This window comes from Centruroides sculpturatus, unplaced genomic scaffold (assembly GCF_000671375.1).
Source record: "Centruroides sculpturatus isolate CEXI.00-Female unplaced genomic scaffold, Cexi_2.0 scaffold1279, whole genome shotgun sequence".
Taxonomy (NCBI): domain Eukaryota; kingdom Metazoa; phylum Arthropoda; class Arachnida; order Scorpiones; family Buthidae; genus Centruroides; species Centruroides sculpturatus.
The window spans coordinates 156,723-165,193 of NW_019385524.1; the positions used below are offsets into that span (position 1 = coordinate 156,723).

Consider the following 8,471-nt stretch of genomic DNA (forward strand, 5'->3'; position numbering starts at 1 on the left):
TAAAGTTTTGATATATTTAATAAAAATTAAAATAAAAACAAATTAAATATTTAATATTTAAACATTTTAATTAAAATTATTATTTATTAAATTTATAAATTGTCAAAATAGAGATGAATTGATTCTGTAATATTGGAAGAACAAGATGTTGAAAACTGCAATAAATTATCTCGAAAAAAAATGTAAAAAGTTAAAAAATTTTTTGTATTATGTGAAGGAAACAATAAATTTTAAAAAATCTAATTTTTATTTTCTTAATATTTATTTATTTATTATGAAAAAAATGAATTTAAAATGGACGATATACAATGGTCTTATATGAAATTATATCTTAGTTTATAGTTCTATAATGAGTATACCCTAAATGATATTAGCAAATTATACTTATTATACCTAAAATTATATATATTTTTGTTACTACAAACGTATAGTTTTATGTTGGAGATGACTGCATAATAAAGATAAACAGATAGTTTGGAGAATGGTCATAAAGATTAGTTGCATGAGATATTAGAGGTGAAGTCCATTAGTATATATGATGAATTTTTTTTTTTTACTTGTAGTAAGAGATTTAAAACTTGTTTACTTATAAATTATCTAAATCTATAAATTTTTAAGTTATAAAAGTCATAAAAGCTATGAATATAAAAAAAAAAATTTAATGTTTTTGACCTATATCTACAACTGTAAACTTATTTTATGATTGAAGTATCATGTGTGAAGTATTGCAAAGATTTATATCATTTCTGAATTGATAAAACTTTAATAATTTATAAATTATATTTTGAATTATTTTAATTCTGAAATTAAAAATCTAGAAAGTTAAACGTGATATTGATACGTGATGGTTCTCCAAATCAAGAATAATCTTCAAAACTTAATGCAAATTAAAAATCAAATATGAAGTATATTTGAATTTTATATCAGTTCTATTGAATTGTAATTTATTTTCATGTAAAAATTCAGTTTTATCTGCATCTATAATGATAATCGATTCCGAAGTCAATAGTCGTATGACAAATATCCGAACAGCTTATCTATCTATCATTTACTTATAATGTGATTTAGTACTAAAATAATCTATGTTTAATCAAATAATATAATTTTGAGCCTTATCACGATTTTTCTACACATTACAATGTTAAACAAATGAAAAGGAGGACAGAATTTAATGACACGAATTAATTATATTTTACTACAGATTATAATCATAAATAAATGAAAGAAATTAAGCAGATGATAAAGGAAATTACTGTAAATTAAATAAAGAATTTTTTATATAAACGTACATAGTTTATGATCATACATTTGTTTAACGTATTTATCTTAAGGATTTTAGAGATAAACAACTAGTCATCCAATTAGCATTAAGATAAACATATCTGTAACCAATCACTGTCAATTTCTTTTATGCATGATATCTTAAAGATTCCACGGAGAACGACATATATTTATGGCTATAATTTTACTGCATTTTATTAACTGTAATAAACATAAACATTATATTTACTTAACAATTTATCTAGCATACAGGAAAATAAATAAACATACAAAATAAACAGTAAAAAAAGGAAAATAAATGAATTTATTAAATAAAGTAAATATGAAAATGGTCTTTACTGAATATACGAAATTTGAATTTAAGTGGATTTTTACTAATTTTTTTACACTTTTATTGAAATACAGTGTGTCTTTAAATCAGTGCGGGATTAAAGTCATTTTGGGTCCTAGACAAAACATCCAGGTTATATAAAAACTCTATAATTTTGTTATACATGTATTTACTATTGAATCCTTTCGGAGATGCGATTTTACTATAAATTTGAAATTTTATCTATTTATATGAGAATTAGGGGGTTAAGGGCTTAAGGGTATATGACCTCTGTTAAATAAGCCCTAGCTAATTATTGTTATTTTGCAACTAGGTCCTGTTTCTAACCAAGCACATCCTTATTTTGTACAGTGTAAACATTAAGAAAAGATTTTAAATTAAAAAGTAAACAAATAAAACATGTATATTTAAATATTCAACGATTACTTTCAATTATATTTCCTCAGTTCCACTTAAACGTATACATTTCTCAAATATAATTTACGTTATCTGACAAAGTATATAATGTAATTTATCGTTATTTATAAGAATTGCTTACAACTATTTATTTAAGTTAGAACAGTGAATAACAAAAGAGACATTAACGTAGTCAAAAATTCATTTATTCTTAAATTTGATTTTTCTTGTATATAAAATAAACGAGACATAAAGTTGTATCTTAAAGCTTTCTTGTTAAACAAGTTAGGAGAAATTGGATTAGAGACAAAGGGTAATTACAATGAGAACAGGCTTGTACCGAACTTTGAATGTAAATCATCTTGTCTGTTGCAGGCTGAAAGACTTTGAAATGACTTTGGTATTTTAATCGATAAATTCATTTTTTTATTATGAAAGAAAAGTAATTGTATTCTTTCAAAATATTTTGTTACATTTTCATTATTATTTACGTGTAATGTTACATTATTCATGTACTTAATACATATGTAAATGCATATAAAATAGTAAATATGAATAATGAAAAATAATCAAGAAAATAACGAAAAAATAGTATTTTTTTCCAGTAATTAATTTTTGTATGTTTTATACGAAAATATTATATAATTAACCATAACAATATTACGAACATAATACATTATTATTTAAAAATCGGGAAAAAATTAATATTTTAAATAAATTATACTGAAAGTGGTAATAAATTGATTATTTCACATTCATAAATAACAATTTATATTTATAAAAGATATTTCTGTAAACTGAGTTAAGTTGCGTGACTCTAGCGTAAGTAGAACAACAATTAAATTTCTTGTTGTAAATAATTTAAATTGTTGAATTTCAACTGAATTTATTTCAAAATACTAAATTTGCACCATGATTTTGAATAAATTTATATGGATACTGAATTTACAGTGTATTGATGTGGCAGAATACTAAGTTTTTAGAGTATAGCACAGGGTAAATTTACAGGAGTGCACCTTTAAACTTTCATGAGTCAATGAACGATGTTAATATTACAAAAGCATTTGGTAGCGCAATCGTCTTGTACGTCTGTCAGTAATATACACCACTGCATGTGATTACAATATAAAATTTTTTACATTTCTCAACTTTTATGACTGTTTCCAGAGCAAATTTGATTTTGCTTTATGTTTTAAAATATAAAATTTGCATTACATTTTTTATGAATTTACATATGTATGGAATTTTTAGGGTATGAGTATAGTTGAAATACTAAACTTACATAGTTTAGCATTGTTATAGTTGAATATAAGAGGGTTATAAATGCTACTAATAGTATAAAATTAATTAATATATCAGCCATCCTGTACAGTACATCTGTCAATAATTGCACCATTGTATATGATTATAAAATAAAATTTCTTAAATTTTTCTATTTTTAAGAATATTTTTATTATAAAAAATCTTCAGTAGTCTTATATTATTAATTTAATTTGCATAATTAGAAATGTTTTTAATATTGTGCAATTTAAAATTATAAGATTTAAAAGTAAAAATGTGAAATAATAAACGATAATTCGTTATTATCTCATTATATTTCAGTATTATAATTATATAAAATCGGCTTATCTTAATTTACATAACGATAAAGCGAGAATATAGAAATTTCAAAGATTTTTGTAATTAAAAAATTAATTATATATTGAATAAATTAATAAGCTGTTCAATTTAGTTTAATTGTCCCTGATTCATAATTAAGAATTTAAAAAAGTTTTTGAATTTATAACATGATTTTTCGAATCTTTTCTACGAAACATTATAAAAGTAATTACGGTGACTCATTTATAGATGTAACATTTACAAATGGGAAATTTAATTATACTTTCAACATAATTATGTAATTCTACTTTGTTTCTGGGTTATACAGATTATAATCTACGTTATTAACCCTGTATTATATTGTACTTTTAGTTAAGAATTCAGTGTATATTTGATAGTTTTTAGATATAATTTACAGGGCTAGTTTTATTTCTAACACGTAAGAGGCCTTTCCCCTCTACTAAACAATAATAATAATATAAAAAGCATAAAACTTTAAGCTACAGAAAAAGGCCTTATATCCTCGTAGTATCAGGCCTTTGGTTTATTCGTATACGGCAACAAGACACACGGGCTATCTGCCGAGATGGAATTCCTCTCAGAAAATCTTTTACGAAATTGGCTCCTATTTAGGTGTTACTAACGTGAAAAAAACCACGTGGTCAGCCCGCTGGTCAGGCGCTAACTACGACCAATTATTTCAGTGGGTTTTATCCACTCGGTTACTGGTGGGCACGTCAGGCCTTTATAATCTCATAATGTAAGGGCCTAAATATATTTTCGTAGTATGAATTACTAAACTGCATTCACATAGCGTGAGACTCTAAGTTATAGCCTCATAGTGTGAGACCTTAAGCTGTAGTTTGTTTAGCTTATGTTTATTTAGCTCTGATATATCTTAAATTTATTTGTTTGTTTGAAACATAAACAAGTCTAACCAAATACTCAAAACGATGAAAACATTTCATAACAACAGTAAATACTAAAAAAATTGTTTTATGATAAAAAAATTAAATAAAAAAGTATTAATAAAATTAATTTTCTTCGTGAAGAATATTATATATTGCATTTTAATCATTTATTTTGTAATGTATATGATGGTACTTGCATTAATTTGGAATATATTGTTATGGATATAATACTTCAGTAATCTTCTCATATATTGCTGATATCTTTAAGACAATATTGTTTTCCTATAACATGAATCCAGTTTACAAAGAGCTGAATCTATTTTAGAAATTTTAGGAACAGTAAAGAAGCTTTTCTTATAAACTCTTAAGATATAAACATATCTCAGGATCTTGTAAGAAGAACCACCTTGCTCTTTTTAGGCATTTTCAATTTATTTTATTTATAATAATTGTAAACCAGTTTCTATTGTATTATATTTAAAAAAAACCTCTGTTTGTATCGTACAAGTTTTACTTATGGAACAATATAAATACAGGCACAAAATCACGAGAAAATAAGAACAGAAGGAAGAAGTGCTTGGATTTTTTAAACTTAATTATTCAGATCCAAAAATAGTCTAATAAAATGCAAATTGAGAACGTCCTATATACAATGATTCATTTTTATATATTATTCTTTCTACTTATTTTGCATTAAGATAAGAATCAGCGCCTCACCAAGGGACACTCGTGCATATAAATGGACAGATATATTGATAATGACTTTTTGAAGTTGATGAGGATGAAATTTTCAAAAAATTACTACTGATAACTCATAAATAGATCCATTTAAACATTATAGAAAAGTTTTTTTATGAAGTCGCAATTACAATTTACATTTGAATCAATAATTTTCCTCATTTTGTAAGCAAGATTAATGAAAGAAAATTATAAGGTTTCTATCAATATCTGGAAGAATCGAAATTTTTTATTGTCTAATATCATAAATTATTTCATTTTATTGCTTGTAATTTTTTAAATTATGTTTTTTTTAAGGGAATTATAAACGTAATTAATAACAGTATTTAAAGAAAAGTTAATTATAAATTTATAGTTTAATTGGGTTTTTTAAATATAATGTCAGAAATGATTACATTGTATCTTGCATGTAGTATCTCTTCAGAAAAAATCTCAGAAAGAAACTTTCTATACCTTTTATTAAACTTTTCCTTAGAAAATCCTTGAGAAAGGATCTTATTTCAGAAAGGATATGATCAACAAACAAAAAACAAATTAGAAAAGGATCTTGAAAGCAAAATTTTCCTTCAGAAAATTCTTCTCCAATTGCAAAATCGTCTCAAAAATAAAATTTTCTTTTAAAAAAAATCAGTGAGAAACGATAATGATTTTCAGAAAATGCAAAATTTTAGAGAAGAAATTTGAATCTTAAGCTAGAAAATTTTTGTTTATTCATTATATAATATAACACAATTAATAATTATTCAATAAATGTGAAATAATCGACATATGAAATTCAATGTTAATAAATTCAATTGCGAAATATATATATATTTTATTTCTTTATATTTAAATTATAATAATAGACATTTTAAAAATTTATTATCATAAAATTTATTACTCAAATTTTTAATTTGCGATAATAAAATGCAATATCATAAATTGGCATTGTATTTTATTAAAATGAAGAAATAATTCTTCGTTTTCAATTCTATTTATAAAATTTAATCTTTTAACTAAAATTCTAGATTTTTAGTTATAATTTATTTTAATTATTTTGTATTTTTTCAAAATACAAATATATATATTTTTTAATATAAATGTATTAAATAAATTATTTTTAATTATTTTATTTTATGTCTTTATATTCTTTACACACAATTACAAGGTTTTTAGTTTAAAAGATCTTGTTTAAATATTTCATTATGTTGTAGAATAAAACTAATAAAATTAAAGTTGAGTTAAATGAAATATTTATTTTGAAATGAATACTTTACAAACAAAAATAAATTTTGATAAAAATTTCTTTTTTGAATAATTTAAACAAGAGCAAAGTATCTCGATATCATCTCTAGCGAGACATTAAATAGTACAGAATATAATAAATCACAAAACGAAGAGAGGGAAGTAAACTGAAGGAAGAGGAACTGTTTTTTTCCCCCCTTCTTCCTTTGCAAACTGTCTCTTGACATTTATGATATTCTAAGGCTATTTGCTATGATATCTCATCTTTAACTTATCAAATTTTAGCTTAATAAAATATTAAAAATATCAGATTTTTGTGTACAATTATTATTATCAATGTTTACATATATAAAATTAAAATATATGATATTCTGTAACTGTGTACACCCAAACTTCGATTTAACGAAATCTGAAATTGACGAGTAAACTTTATGTTAAAGAATTTGAATGTTACGAAATGAAGGTCATCATTTGCTTGCCTATGTAATTGGCACTAAATCGAGTATGGCGCTAAACTGAAACATCTCAAGCTATAATACTGTATATATATATAGATATGACTCAAACGAAAATCACGTGATTCGGTGATAAAAATGTCGTTTGCAATGCAAAATTGTACATTTAGTTATTCGCACATACTGAAAGGTTCTTTATTTAATAAATATATAAAAAGAAAAGATTCGTTTACAATTAAAGTATTTATTGACACGACGGTGATGTTATTTTTACTACTAAAATAAATAACCTATTAATATTTAAAATTAGTATTAGTAATAAATATAATGTTGGTACTCACGTTTGTTCAAATATTAGTGATTTTCATTATTAGTACTTGCGTAATTGTACTTACTACGTAATTATTAGATAGTTATTACTTATCTACGTAAGTGTATAAGTGAATATTTGCGTAGTTAAGCAAGTACTAACGATGGTAATCGTCAATATATGATGAAGTATTATATATATATATATATATATACAGTACTTATTTGACACTTATATAACTAAGTAGTTATATAGTATATCTATTTATGTAGTAATTAATATGCCAACAATATTAAAAAATTATGCAGTATTAATGATAAATGTCTTCATACAAATAAACAATTCATTCTTACAACTACGAACGGTAAACATCTGGTAAAGTACACATTAATAATTAAAATTAAGTGAGAAGTTATTCATATTAATACTCAAAATTGCACGAGTGTTAATTACAAATAACATATTAATTAATTATTTAAAATTGCAATAAACAAATACCGAAAAAACTTTCAAATTTAAATCTTAATATCACAAAAAAATAAGATTTATTTTTCAATACACGAACCAAAAAATACTTTTAAAAAAACCAAAATAATAATATATTCTTCGTATATTGATGAATACATCGATGTGAGTCACCTCGATAAGTCAGCGATAGACTGTCCTTGAAATGTCACTTTGAAAACTACAATACCGGTGTTAGAGGTCACAATAGAACGTTTACGTCACGTCGTACGTCATTAAGAAAATACATTTTAAAATGGGTACAATTTTAAACGCATGCTCTGTCACAACTTTATTGATTAACAAAGAACTTTTAGCATAGGTTAAGATATTAATTGAAGTGTAGATAGGATAATGAGATGTGTGCCAACAAAGATAATTAATTACATGAGTGGTGAACAACTAAGAAAATGATGAGTAGATTACTCTTTTCGGATAAATTGAAGACAAAACTAAATTAACTTTTACAATAATAATGATCCTTTCTTTATTTTTCTTTAGCTTTTAAGAAGTTATACTTCGATTTATTATAATGTTAAAAGAAACAACCGTTGCCAGTGAAATTTTAATATTTAAACAAGTAACAAAAATCACTTCCCTTTGTAAAAACGAAAATAAAATGATGAAAAAAAATCAATCAATAATTTAATTTATTAAAAATTGTTTTATTTTATTAAAAAGAAAAATAAATAATAAAAATAACAACAACTTTAATTTTATCA

The 8,471-nt window shown here is 23.4% G+C and overlaps 1 long non-coding RNA gene across 2 annotated transcripts in view; it reads left to right on the plus strand.

Annotated features, from left to right (window-relative positions):
* Window positions 1-8,471, plus strand: part of LOC111639805 — a 58,865-nt gene that overhangs the window by 20,243 nt on the left and 30,151 nt on the right. Inside the window, exon 3 of one of the 2 annotated variants that reach the window (XR_002759146.1) lies at window positions 112-215. The exons of the other annotated variant lie outside the window; for it this stretch is intronic. This is a non-coding gene — a long non-coding RNA (uncharacterized LOC111639805). Of the gene's footprint in view, window positions 1-111; window positions 216-8,471 lie in introns of those variants that run through there. 2 annotated transcript variants of the gene reach the window in all.